The sequence below is a fragment of the Typopeltis vanoorti genome, chromosome 8, assembly GCF_054136105.1.
Source record: "Typopeltis vanoorti isolate ZY-2024b chromosome 8, IOZ_Tvanoo_1.0, whole genome shotgun sequence".
NCBI lineage: Eukaryota > Metazoa > Arthropoda > Arachnida > Uropygi > Thelyphonidae > Typopeltis > Typopeltis vanoorti.
Window position 1 is genome coordinate 11,415,038 of NC_143556.1, and position 14,870 is coordinate 11,429,907.

A 14,870-nucleotide genomic window follows, 5' to 3' on the forward strand; every position below is an offset into this window, starting at 1 on the left:
TAACTGAAGTTATTTTCTTAAAGTACATTCTAAGCAGGCAGAAATGTATCACATTTTGTAATAAATACTACTTTCTGTTCTTCGGTTAAACTTACTTGCAGTGGTGCACTCAGGATTTATTTTTTTTGGGGGGGGGGGATTGAGTAGACGATTTGAGAATACACATTACGCATTGCATACGACCTATAACTGAGCACCTGCAGTGATCGCCAATACATGATACCCATGATCTCCTCTGGCCCCGCTCGGGCAAACGAAGTAGCAATCGGTCCGCCCGAGCACTACCTCGTTCGCCTTGCGTTCACAGCGGCCGTGATTCCCGAGAGCTATAGGGTATTTCCACCTTATGTGACCGCTAATTCATATGTAGTATAGAAATAGAAGACACGACACAACATAAATTAAAAATAATAATAATTTTAATTACAAAAGAATTTTTGGAAATTTTTCTAGTGTTTTTTTTTTCTTTTTTTTGGGGGGGGGGAAGAGCCCTCCCCAGGTGGGCCAATGCCTACTTGAGAGATTCAGTAACCTAGAATCTTCATAGTAATATCGTCTACAAAGATTGCATTACTGCTTGCAGACCGAAGTTCTTAAGGGATAGTTGATGGCAGCACAATTGTATCTTTGTGTGTGTGTGTGTGTGTGTGTGTGTGTGGGTGTGTGTGGAAATTTCGAGTCGCTACGATGACTCTAATTAGGAAGGCAGTAAACGGGGTAAAAATAAACCGATTACGCTAATTAGAGCTACTGAAGAGTAATGAGGCCGTTAGAATCACCACGGCAATAGAAAGGTTACACCGCTAGGAATGCGAATTAGGATCATAGGAATATCACCATGGAGAGAGAGAGAGAGAGAGAGAGTACGCTGATCAAAATTGCCTTGACAGTCAAGCACCCTAAGGCAAGAATCACAACGACAATTGCAAGTCGATCCCTGCTAAAATATCGTCAATAAGGTTTTAATTGGTGTAATCTCTTCACGACCAGAGTGATTTGGCGATTACACCAATTAGAACCGCTTACGATAAAATGCTGGTTGTCGTTTCTACGTGAAAATTCATCAGGATACGGAGATGTACGAAAGTAGAAAGATTAGCCATTCAACATGAATGTCATTTGTGTTTTTTCAGATGTAAGTGCGAATACTCGGTGAAAAGGTATTTCTTTTATATTGCGTTTATGTTTTTTTTTCTCTATTAAAAAAACAGATGGGCGATATTTAATCAGCATACTGATTTCAATTTATTCTAAAAATCTTCAGAAAGATCTCAGGGAGAAATGAGAAAGCTGTGCCAAGAAGGTAAACAGACCTTGAGAAAACATACAAAAAGAAAAGACAGCGTAAATGAAGAAAGACAGACAATTAACAGGAATGTGTTATTCGCTCGTAAGCCTATGTGAAACCTACAGGGGAAACAAGGGCAGTGTATAAAATAAGGAAATGTAGTCTTATCATGATCCGACCTTTGGATTTACGAAGCCCAATGAGATGCAGTGACAAGTTGCATTGCTCAACCTCTTTCTTTTGCCATTTATTAGAGCTCATCGTCCCTGAAGATGCGCAGTTCAAGGCCTTCTTCCGAGATCGGTCATGATGGTGAGCTTCTTTGGATCTCCATGGAAGCATCGTCTCAATCGTCGAGCATCAAGTCGAAAAATAGGTCATTCTGGCGAGACTGTCACTTTTGATGAGTGGCTTAGGTTGAGGATGTAAAGACACTGATAAATGATTGCATAATTTATGCTTTGTGAGAACCATCGGTGTTATTCAGGGCAGGCTCTACCGACGGTGCAAGACGTGCATTTGCGCGGGGCGGCAAGTTTGTTTGAGGCGGCAAAGTTGGCATAAACTATACGTAAAATAAGGGAGAAGGGGCGGCAAAATATGCTACTGCACGGGGAGACAAAATTCCTAGGGGCGGTCCAGGTGTTATTGGCCTAATAGGATACAATAGCGTTCTCCCCCTCCCCCACCTCTTTAATTCCAATGCAGTGGCGGCCGGCGAAAATTTTAAGTGGAGTGCTGTATATATATATATAAAATAATAAAAAACACTTTTTTCCCTAATCGGTAACGAATTTATTAATAAATAAATTTACATATTAAAAAACTGCTTTATTATAAATATTTCATCCTCACCACGAACAAACACCAATAATAAAAGTTTCGTATCAATAGCAATGGTAAGCGCAAACGAATATCGGCGTTAGATCGCAGTGCATTCGTTTCGTAATCTAAAGCGTTAATCGAATAATTCCAATTATTAACTATTCAATCAATGTCGAAACATAACCTTTAACATGTTGTATTGCATTTATATAATGTTGTAATCATTGTTATTATTTAAAAACACAAATAAAATTTATTTTTTTCATTTTTTCCTTGGGGGTGCTGCAGTGTCGCAGTGCTCATGTACGGGCCGCCACTGTTCCAATGTGAACAAAAGAAAGAGGAGAGTAGTGAAGTAGGCCTCCTCATTTACAAAAGTTACTGTCTGATAGAAGTATAAAAAACAGCGGCTGGATGGAATGATAGATATAAAAGTGTGTGTCCAACTAATAGCTGCATTCTTGAACAATTTTTATAAATATATAAGCTGGTTGTAGAGTGGCCTTGTGATCACTTTCATGTTTACTGGAAGAGAGAGTTTACAAGCTTGATTCTGTCGTCGACTGGAACTTTTTGGTCTTTTTTTTTAGCTGCTTCCCGAATCGGTTTCGTGATGATAGAATAGCATTATCGCAATAATATACTGGTTAAGATAAGGCGATAGTTTGACATATTCCAGTATCCGCTGGAAAAAAAATTAAATACTGTAGCACATTAACTTTTAGATAATCAGAAGGCGTTAGAAGATTGATATACACATTTTAAGGAGGTTTTTGATAAATTCGACAACACGATAAATCTGATACACATAGCAATGCAGTATATCAACAAGAGTGGTGCCAAAACCAATAAAACAATACTAAAAACGACAAAAAATATACAGGACTAAGAAATGTCAGAACACACCAAAGTCCCCATTCAAGTACCATCTCCTATCCAGGAGGTTGACTACCATGATTTGACTCATGGTTGACTACGGCTTAACATGTAGTGAGGACCCTCTCTCCTCCACATATTGTCGTAAGTATTCATGGCTGTGAATCTCTGTGTGTTAACGAGGGGGGGATTCCTGTTCTGGGGGACAAAAAATCCGAGTTTTCGGGTGAAAAAAAATCCCCTACCTGCGTATGAAACTGGCTAACTCACTTTTAGTCGAAAGAAACCAGATAAAGGTTCCTCATGAATCGAACCCAGGTCTTTCCAATCAAAGGGCTTCGTCTATATCGACTGAAAAGGGAAATAAAAAGGACAAATATCGGATCTCTGTGTATTAGGATTCGTTGAATATATACAAAAAAAAAAAAAAAAATGTAGAACAAATATAACACCTAACGTTGAAACAACACTACGTTTCTAGGAGTTGCAAAAATATTCAATACAATATTTAGAAAGAGAGAGTCCAACAGTGAAATGGAGACACAACAACATCGATGTAAAGATAATTATTATTCAGATGTCAAGAACCACATCCGTAGAAGCAAAATCGGTGTCACTTCAAAAAAAGCAAAACCAAACAGAAAAAATGTAGGGTACTAACTTTGAACAGGATAAACTTCTTATAGTACTAAGAAGAATCGAAGGAGCAATTTAACATGTAAACCGATTCCAAACATCTGCTTGGAATTGGTTAACACGTTCAGCTAAAAAGCCCTCGTTTGATCCAGTTCAAGATGGGATTCGAACTGGGATCATTCTAAAGCGGAAGATTGAACTGAGATCATTCAAAATTAATACGTTTAACTTGCCGCAAATCAGCAAACTACACAAGCATTGATTCAAGTGTAGAAAAGACCCAGAGATATTATTTATTTTTTCTTCTTGACAAGAACGACACCACTTGCATTTATTGTTCCGATACACACACGCGGGTGTCACTGCTTTATTAAAAGTAACGGCATTTCATCCAAGTAGTTGAGGCAGAAGCGGGATTAGTGGAATATGTGCGGCGAGCCCTCCCCCCCCCCCACGTGTGTTAAGTACTTGGTTGTAACCCACACCCTATAAGATTAAGTGCATAAAGTATCCGATGAATAAAAGAAAAGCTTAGAGATGACGTCCGAAACACTTCTTGTCTTTCAAAATTACTTCCCATAATCCTTTTGCAACGCTGTCAGGAGAAAGACGTAATTGGATTAACGGAGAGAGCAGCATTGCTGCGGAAATTGTGGCTGCAGTAGTGCGATGCAGGAGAGGGACTGCGGGCGGACACGCGGTGGAAGCTGCTTTTGAATGATGGCAAACATCACATTGCTTGGAAAGATCTACGAAAACACGTTTCTGCTATATTAAGTATTTTTCTTTTATTTTCCATCGACAAGAACACTCCATTTTTGGCCTAAAAGCAAAAATATTCCTGGTACATCTCTCTCCGATTATTCTAGGTAGGGTGTGATGACATTCTAATGATCGATAGAAAAAAGCCTCTTAACTTAAAATCTTGAATCTTTCTAAGAGACCTAATGCCACAAAAGATGGATGAAGGTGTATTTGCAAAGATTCTAGACTCGTTGATCTCTACAAGACAAACAAGGATAAAATATTGACGCAATAGAAAGAAGGCTTCCCTATTCAGACGCAGCGGATTCCATTTATGTCAACATTTGGAGAAATTGAGATAAGTCTGGCGATAAATGGCAGAAATCTGAAACCCTTTTAGCCGAAGATGCACACAGAAGGGATGGAAGAACCAATCGATAGAAGGAAGCCAACATCTGGAATGCTTAAAGATGGGTTTGGAGAGATTGAAATTAAAAAAAAAAAAAAAAAAAGACGAGAAATTTTTGAGATTGCTTCACAATACAGCAAAAAAGAGAGAAAGAAAAAAAAAGTTTCTTGGCGTTCAAAAGGTATGAATTTAGGATACTTGGAAGTGTTCGGAGTGCTACGACTGTTCACAACTCCATCAAACGAAACGCGGAAATGCATTTGAAGTACTGCGATAAATATGCTACGCTCTGACAAAGAAATCCCATTGAAAGTTAAAACAAAGGAGGTAAAATGTCTGCGTCAATCATGTGATGACGCATGCGCGATGAGTGCACTTCTCACCGCGAGGAATCTTTCCCTTAACCACATCAGCGTGAACAAGATGAAGGTCACATTCAAAGAAGGCGTGAAGGAATCAACTATTTACGAAACTTGAAATAAATAAAAAAATCAGTAATATCAAAACAGAGATTAGAGAGGAGGGATCATAGAGTTACTTTAAACACGCTCTTCGGTTTATTACTCTTGATTTTTTTTTCTTTTTTACCTCTTCGTTCGTTTCTTGAAGAAACTGCATTCATGAATTGGCCACATTAGCCTTTATTTATGAATGACACGCTGTTTACATGGTTGCTTAGCAACCTACATCCTAGCGCATCCATCGTTTGTTCTTTCCTCTCGTTTGTCCTTCAGGCTTTTGATCGCATCGATCATTGTCTTAAGTGGCATGTTGCTAATCTTAAACAAATACTATGACGTCATCACTGCAATAGCTTTTAACGCGTATTGACAAATTCTTACTCTTTCAGCTACTCGTGTCTTCTGTCTCCCTCTGTTGCTACCAACATATAAGATATTTGATCCCTTGCATCTTCAGATGAAAGTACGATACGTTCAGATCAATATTCGGATCTTTACAAATTGCGTTATCTCTCTCTCTCTCTCTCTCTCTCTCTCTCTCTCTCTCTCTCTCTCTCTCTCTCTCTCTCTCAAATTGTATTTTGCTATAGAAAAGGCACTTTGGATACCGAGCATATTTTTTTTGTGTAGTCCAACGCCCGAACTTTCTTTTCGAAGAACATCTCTTTCTGATAAGATTGGTTCACTTGGTATTCTGCTTCGGGGTAATATATTATAAGATAAATTCTATTTTATGACAAGAATAAAAACAACTAGTGCTATTCATTCCACGATCGATTTTCCTTTGCGATGATGATGGAAGTTGAGAAATATTTTTCGAAACTTTTATCCACAAAACATATGTACTAAAAGGCACAGCATGCATGCAGGTTCGCTCACGTGACATGGGTGGTTTGATGGATTTACAAATTCTAATACTAGAGTGCGGCTGAGTATCCCCGACTGTTCCTTCGTTGTTCTTTTCTCTTCTTTTTCTCTGTATCCCTCCCCCCACACACATTCCATTTTGAACTGCTATTCGGTAGCGACTTTCCGAGTGTCGCCAGTGGCCGCATACGCCTACACAAGCACCCGCCACAAGTGTGTTATCTCTTCGTGCAAGCACGTCAGACCGACATCTATCACCGGTCACGTGTTTCGTAGCTGCACAGCGAACTCGTGCGTGTGTATGCGCTCAGTCGCAGCAAAACGTCATACGGGCTTCAGCAGCCGACTGATGTTTAAGCAGCGTTGCCACGTTCTGTATCTTTTCTGCCGTCGTTTAGCGGTGTGGGTGGGTTCGTAGCGGTGTGTGTGTGCAAGACCGTTCACGATCCAAGAATCGCCCCCCAAGAATGACCTCCGTACACGTAAGTACAACTTCGTTTTTTTTTTGATATTTTGAGCAGTCGTGGTTTCCCAGTTTTAGTGTTAACTTCCGCTATGTTTGAACGTCTGTTTTTCTTTCATTTGAAGAAAACATTTTTCGTTCGTACTCTCTCTCTCTCTCTCTCTCTCTACAAATGTTATTTAAACACAGGCAAATCCTCCTCCCAAACGTGACGCTACTGGCAGAGCGCGCGCCAGCTGTTTGTACCCATACCCGGTGTGTGGTACACGTACCTGCAGGTGATACCTGTTGCCCTGACCTAAAGTGGGACTTGCTTCCTAGAGCGAAAAATTCAGAAGAGATTTAATTTTATTTTTTAAAAGGTCACGTGGTTATTTTAGCTCATTTTTTCATTCGTTTTCAAAACTCATTTTCTCAGTACTGTCTGAACATATGGAAGTCATTCATTAACCCAACACGACAATTCTGTGGCACTTTCCACATACCAGTAACAGTTCCTGGTGTGCAGGAAAGTTGTGTTTCAGGGAAAAGTAAAATAAAAGCGTAAAATCGTTCGACTTACATAAATATGGTTTCGTACGCAAGGCTTGCCATTGATAACTGAACAAGCTAAAAGCAAGGAACGAGATGAGTAGGAGATGATGTCACTCCTCCTCTCTCTTCATGAATTAATCTGAATGTGCTACGTCTCTAAACAAATGTATTCACTGTACTTCAAGAATAATATCACTTTCTCTCTCTCTCTCTCTCTCGGATCTCCTCATGTCTGAGGATTCGTGACCTTCCTAATGATGCTTCGCCATTTCTTTCTCTCCTGTGTTTCTCTTATTGCTTGTTCTAGTTTAAGACTAGCGATTCTTGATATTTGGTCAATCCACCTGTTCGGGGAGGGGGGGGGGGTTTCCCTCTTTTTCTTTTCCCACACGGTTTACCCCGGATGATTATTTTTTCCCAGGCAGTTGCCTTCCCTTCTACATGTGTGTCCAAAATATTATACTGTTCTCTTGTCAATTATGTTTGTCAGTCTTGTGTGGATATTCAGTTCTTCTTGGATACTTTTGTTTGTTCGTTTTTCCGTCCAAGACACTCTTAACAATCTTCTCCAGCACCAGAGCTCGAACGCCTCAATTCTTCTTCTGTCATCTTTTGTCATTGTCCAAGATTCAGAAGCATAGAGAAAGATCGAATAAACTAAGGTTTCTACAGGCTTAATTTTGGTCTTTTTGAGATGTGCCTGTCTTTCCAGATCCTAGTTAAATCAGTTATCGCTTTCTTAGCTAGTGCTGTTCTTCTTCTGATCTCTTTTTTACATCCATTCCAGACATAAATCTAGACATAACACAGAACGAAATGGAAGACAATAAGATACTAATCTTAGGGTTGGCGGAAACTCACTGGAAAGAACGTGGTTATTTTACTACACATAAGGGAAACAAGGGGTTTTTCTCTGGTCAAAATAATAATAACAGTGAAAAGGAGTTGCCATCTTTGTCAATAAAACAATAATACATAAGTAAAGCAGTAAAAGGATACAATTAATCTGAATGCGCTACGACTCTAAACAAATGTATTCACTGTACTTCAAGAATAATATCACATTAAAACAAAAAAAAAAAGGAAGAATAATATTAATGGCACCCACCAAACTTTTAACCGACTTGGGTTAAATAACCTTTTATTTCCGATGGAGGGACTCGTCCAGGGTGGGATAAAAACCCTTTCAAACATGCGAGGAGAAAAACAGAAGTCATTTCCGTTAAAAAAACAAAAAGCCTTTGAACTCTTAAGATTAATTTCACAATGAGTTGCCTTAGTATTGCAATGCATAAGATATCCCTTGTGTTAGAGCATCGGTTCCCAACCGGTGGTACGTCCTGGGCCGTTTTGGGTACACGAAAAATAATCAGTAATGGCGGAACAATAAATAAAGTAAACAAAATGCAAAACGTTAATTTGGAACAATAAATGTTAAGTTTGAAGCACCGATAATGGAGACACTTCCAAACTAGCTCACATTGGCGATCTCACCAACAATGTTTCAATCGGCTACTGATCTGTATACCAATTATTACAGACTGTTCAGATAACACAAATAAATATAATTAATAATAATAAATCAAAAGTTTGTTAAATACGTGATCATCATTATCAATATTTAACATGAAGCTATACTTATTTCTGTGTTACGAATATTGTAAAATGAAATCTGTGGTTTGTACTTTCAGTGCAGTAATTTTCCTTTCCCAACTCATCACCTCACTTCCACTATTTTACGTTAAGATAGGCACTGAACGGAAGTATTTAAAAACAGCTATTTTAAAAACAAGGGGTACAATTTATAGAAATGGATTTAAAAGGGACACACAAGTGGAGAAAGGTTGGAAACCACTCTGTTCGAGGACGATAATCTGTCATTGAGATGACGAAACGGGAATCCAAATTAAGACATTCTTTTTACTGCTACAAGGAAAACCGAAGCAGTTCTCTCCAACAGGAGTCTGTTGCTTAAGTATGAGGGCTTGTGTGGAAGGAAATCCTAGTACAGTATCTATGTGGGTCATTGAGGAGTGTATATGTATGTTGCGACATGTTTTTGTTGTTAATTTTAAAGTTATCTGAATCTAAAGGATGCATCTTCTGAATCTAGTATCATGAAAGTTGTGGTTATCGCTATACAAATGTCTGCGATGATTTAGGATCCTCACTGGTTTGCAGCTCCGTTTGTCTACCTCGCTTGTGTTGGGACAGCAGAAACAAAGGTAATATTTCGATCACAATATGGAATCATACCAGAAAAGGTTTAAACTGTTCGACATGCTTAAAAACGGTTTGTTTGTTAAAATGCGTATAGATGACGTATATTCATTGTCTAAACTTGTTTGATGCCCTTTCTACTTTAAGTAGAGAAGAGTGTCAAAAGCTAATCAGTGTACTCAGTTAAATAAGGGCTATTTGCTATTTTCTAGATAATCTGTTTACTATAAGGAACCATTTCCCCAAAATGCACACGCAAAAATCAGTGAGCCAGAGACTTCTAAATGTAACTCGTGATAGCTGACAATACTTCTCGACAACAGGCTCAGAGTCCATTAGATTATACAGGACCACAAATGGTTTAATACCACTTTAGATGTAGCAACAAATCGATTTTCTTGACAGTCGTTTCAACAAATGGCTACTCCTCAAGAAAACGTTCCGTACGATCCTACAAAATCTGCAGATTCAAAGGATCGTGAAAAAAAAGTGTCGAGAATTCTTAGGCACCTGTTTGCATTTTTCTACTGCCAAGAACACGTGAATTGATGTGGAGTATTCGCGAAGCCATTCCATCGATAAATATGCACGTGTGACATTGGACCAGGTCGAGATTTGAGTGCAGATTGGATATTTGCCGGTTTGATAGTGATGCAAGTATGGAATCCTACTTGAACACTTTTAATTTAAAAAAAAAAACGGTGTTTAGGGAGAGGAGTAAACGCCTGTAAGGCAGTTTTAGGGAATAGAAGCATTTTAAATTGTTAGATCCATGAGTCCGCAGAGGGGGAAGCAAACGAGGCACTCCCTCCCCGGATCTACTTGTGAAAAAAAAAAAATTAAATAATTAAATAAAAGTTTATTAATGTAATTATTTGTTTCCAATCATTGTCCCCCCCCCCCGAAAAAGTTTCTGTGGACGCCCATGGTTAGATCGTTTATGTAACATCTTCTGTACGCTCCAACTTTATAACGTGGGAGTCTATACCGGATGAAGTTTTTTTTTATGTCTGGACACGATGACAGCATACGGATACCTCCAAGAGTAATGGAACCATTTGTTGCTCCACCTACGTGTAATAATATCAAAATTAAACGGATTGCCTTTGTAATGCTTGTAATCTTCGCCTCTAGTTACCACCTCTGCCTAATGACATTCCGGATGGACGTAGCTTGGCAATTACCGATTTGGATCCTCTTCAAATATAACTCTAGCAGACAGACTTCCACTTACAACGCTATTGCTTAACTCGTACAACTGTTAACCCAGTACAAATCCGAAATCTGCATAACTTTGGAATACTGTTCTCACGTTTGGGATGATGCACCAAAGATTCTCCTAAGAAATCACGATGATATTTAGAACAGAGCGGGCTGCTTAGAGATACCAGATGACCCTGTTTATCTCTCCAGTTACTTTCGCTAGATGTTCTGTTTCTGCCTTATGTCTTTTCTATAAATATTACGTACTCCTCTGCTGCTAAACTGGTCACCATCATTCCTCCACGTTCTTCTAAGACCACAACAACCTCAGCCATCATAGTTCAGCTCCAACCCTAACAAAGCAACTTGCTGTCCTCTTTACCTGCATCTGTCTCTGTCCTCTGGAGCAACCTTTGTCATACTGCGTTACATCGTTTCTCTTGGATCATTTGGTTCCAACCTTCCTCTATTCCTACCCACTTATCCCCAGACGACATTAATGTGCTAGAGGTTGTGCAGTCCTGCATGCTCGGATTGGTCTTAAAGGGCAGTGGGAAGAAAGCAGACATTACCAGAATATGACCTTAACTGTAAAAGAAAGCGTATTTTTTTTCTTTTCAATATCAGCGCGTTCTTTCTCATGGTGATAAATCTTTATTACTTTATTATCATCCTTAAAGAAGGAAAAATAATAATAAAAAAACTATCTCGACGACAGCAATGCATATTTATGATCATCTACCATGTGATAAACATTCGAACTAGTGATTTCGCAACGTTGGAAATGGCTAGAGAGCGAGGATGACCTTGACAAAGCCCAGTCATGACCTTGACCATGAAGATAAAAAAATAAAACCTTGAACAGTGGTGCAACGGAAACAGCGCAGATGACAGTCGCACCCACCAGAGGAAGAGGAAACTAAAGAGATTGTGTTAGACTGCGTTTTTAAAGAACTCTCGCCCGAATGACGACTCTGCGTCTTCCGAGTTTCATGAGAAGACACTCGGCGACAGTCCATGGACATTCGATTACAAAGATAGTCGTAAAATAATCGTAAAGCATGTCTAGAGATATTCCCGCATGTCTTCAATCAAACGCCCGATTGTCTTTCGCTTACGTTCCTCTATAAAACGAGCAAAACAAACCAAAAAAAAATTTAGTGCCGATCTCAGCAATATTCTACGATTTGTTAAAAGGCATTCCGAAGATAACTACTTCTTTTTCGCTTGCAGGAATGCTTCAAACCCGGAAGATTTCTTGTGGACATCGACGGAAAGAGTTTTAAGATGCCTTCAGAACAATCTTTTTTTTTTTTTCCCCCCGTTTCCGTGTTTCCAGTCCGGTTAACAAAAGTGGACCATTCTTTTGCATATAAATGAAGTTCGGTCTGTGGATTCCGTTCATGCGATACTCTATTTCCTTCTCCCCCTCCCCCAAATCTCCTCCTCCCCAAGCACTTCGCTTTCCCCAACAATTCCGTAAATGACGCACACAATGGTGATCTACGTGTGATAAGTTATCTGGCTGCTATGGCAACCAAGAGCTTTTGAGAATCGCCGAAATGTACTTTAAAAAAACACCTCACCTATTTTAGAAAAGCCGTGTGCAGTTGGCAGTGGATAAATGTTGATAAGACGGTCGCTTAATGCTTGGAATAATCTAATTCGAAGGTTATTTCGAATCCTGGACCATTATTTGGTCGAATTGACTGTACAGGATGAAAGGAAAACGTTTTCAATCAATACGTAAACGAGCGCTGCGAGAAAAACTTGAAGTGGACGGAAATTTAAAAGCAAAACTATTTTTAATAACTACTTAAAATCTAAAAAATATTCAATAAAATTAGTTTTAAAAATGAAGAGTGATTAATATTAATACTAATAAGGTATAATTATTTTTATTAGTAGTAAAATAGCCGGTCGCAGTCGGGTTTTCTCCCAACCAATCGTTGAATGTTTTACCATCGGCATCACCAAGCCTTAAACATCAGTAAAATCTTGCAGGCCTCATTAAAAATAAATAAAAATCACCTTCGTAATGTGGCTAACTGATGTCATGCAGTAGCACAATTCTGCACTGTTAGGATGCCAATGTTTTAAGATCACATTTCATAAAAATCGGTGGGATAAATAATAATAAAAAAATCATTTGACAGTTCACACAGAGATTCGTCAAAAAACTGCATGTGTTACACAGTAACTGATGTGACACAATGATAAATAGAACCGACGCGAAGAAAATGAGAAATAACGACAATCTGTAGGATGGCAGGCTTTAAGTGGGTGTATCTACGATGGCTTCTTTAAGAAATTCAATTCAAAGGCGACGAAAACTGTATCTATGTGAAACTTCACTTTCCTTTTAAAATTGTTCTTTTTGACTAAATATTTAGTAGGAGCTATTAAGAAGTAACTCTCAAAAATGGACAAAGTTGATATTTCAATGGTGTCCCAGAGATGGAAAGAAAGCAACGATAGGAAGACCAAAAAGATGGAGGGGGGGAATTACAGAGATGACTGGAATTCAGTGGTGGAGGCCTTCGTCTAACAGATCACAAATTTTAGTATATACGAGGATGGGCTGAAAAGTTCTCGGCCTAACAATAAAAAAAATTTATAATTTCAAAATTATTTTTATTTTTCAACATAATCTCCCTTAAGGCTAAGACATTTATTCCAGCAATGTTCCAGTGCCATTATCCCGTCCCTGTAATGGTTCTTAGTAAGATCTGAAAATATCCCTCTACAGCTACAATCACCTCTTGATTCAAAGAAAAATGTTGACCAGCGAGATAGAGTTAGTTTTTGGAAGAGACAGAAGTCAGAAAGAGTCAGAAATCTGGGAAATAGGGTGGATGTTCCAACAGTTCATAGTGCAGATCCCTTAATTTTCCCATTGCCAAAACACCTTTGCGGGCAGGTGCATTATCCTGATGAAAGGTGATTTTTTTCTTCTGCAAACCGGGTCTTTTCTCATGAATTTTTTCGTCTAGTCTGATTAAAAGATCAGAATAATATTCCTCGGTTATTATTTTATCATTTTCAAGATAATTAATAAACAAAATGCCTTTAGCATCCCAAAACACTGATGCCATGACCTTTCCTGCTGATGGAACCGACTTTGTCTTCTTTGGCGCTGAACAATTATGCAATTCTTCATGCAAAATACATCCTACACGTTCGTTTGAAATGCCTATAGTCTCAGCAATTTCACGCACTTTGACTCGCCGGTCATTCAATATCATATCGTGCACTTGATCAATGATTTCTGGTGTTGTTAAACCAGAAATCATTGATCAAGTGCATGATATGGTTGGACGTCCTTCACATAGATCATCTTAAATGCTGGTACAGCCACGTTTAAACTCTTCAGCCCATTTCTTAATGGTTGAAAACGAAGGAGAAGTGTGTCCATAAACTTTTATGAACTTCGAATGAATTTCTTTTGGCGTTAAATTTTCTTTTATAAAGAATTTTAAAACCGCACGATACTCAATTTTATCCATTTCAAGGGATACAAACGACACTTTTGCATCATACAGTTGTATAAAACAAACTACTTAATAGAATGACTTGTGATTTCACATGGATGCTTATGATAAATGTACCAACTTAGAAAAAAATAATCGTGGTGATAGTGTTGCCATCTATGGTCGAGGCCGAGAACTTTTCAGACCACCCAGGTATGATGAAGTTGCATATCGCTTACCCTGTATTATTGAGAGAGAATCCAAAAAGGAAATATTATGAACTTAACGATAAAGCATCGTTCCATTTTCTATGAAAACCTCCCCATCTCCCCCTCCACACACACACACACACACACACACACACAATTTCGGGAAGGAACACATGCACAGTTAGCAGCATTCTTCCCAAACACTCCCGCTACGAAACCAGCATCCTGAATTAGTTTTTCTCGTGTAAGTTGTGTCGCTGTCTTTCTGGGAGGACAGCATGTTTTGATAACATTCCTGACAACTTGTAATTAATGTTTCGACACAGCTGGAGTCGTGTGAAGGTCGGAGATTTCTTTGGAAACAAAATTACGACAAAACGTGAAGGATAAATCTCCAAATCGCTTCTCGACTCATTACATATTTATTACTAACCCCATTTTGGTAAAAATTGTTTCTTTATTAAAGAATTGTGTTAAGTTACAAACAGACTCGGAGGCATATTTGCGACAACGAAAGTGTCGTGAGACGCGTGAAAAATGAAGACACGCTTGAGCGATCCATTTGGTCGGATTAGGAAAATGTGTCTGCGAGCAGCGTCTGAATGCGAGCACATCTCGCGTCAAGCATTTCGTTTTGTTGTCATTAAAAAAAGTCCAGCGTATGC

The 14,870-nt window shown here is 38.8% G+C and overlaps 1 protein-coding gene across 4 annotated transcripts in view; it reads left to right on the forward strand.

Annotated features, from left to right (window-relative positions):
- Positions 1-6,451: 6,451 nt before the first annotated feature.
- LOC150103732 (uncharacterized) overlaps positions 6,452-14,870 on the forward strand; it is a 408,898-nt gene continuing 400,479 nt past the window's right edge. For all 4 annotated transcript variants that reach the window (XM_090397132.1, XM_090397134.1, XM_090397136.1 and 1 more), the window contains exon 1: positions 6,452-6,588. The gene's annotated coding sequence lies outside the window, so the exon portion shown is untranslated. The remainder of the gene's footprint in view (positions 6,589-14,870) is intronic.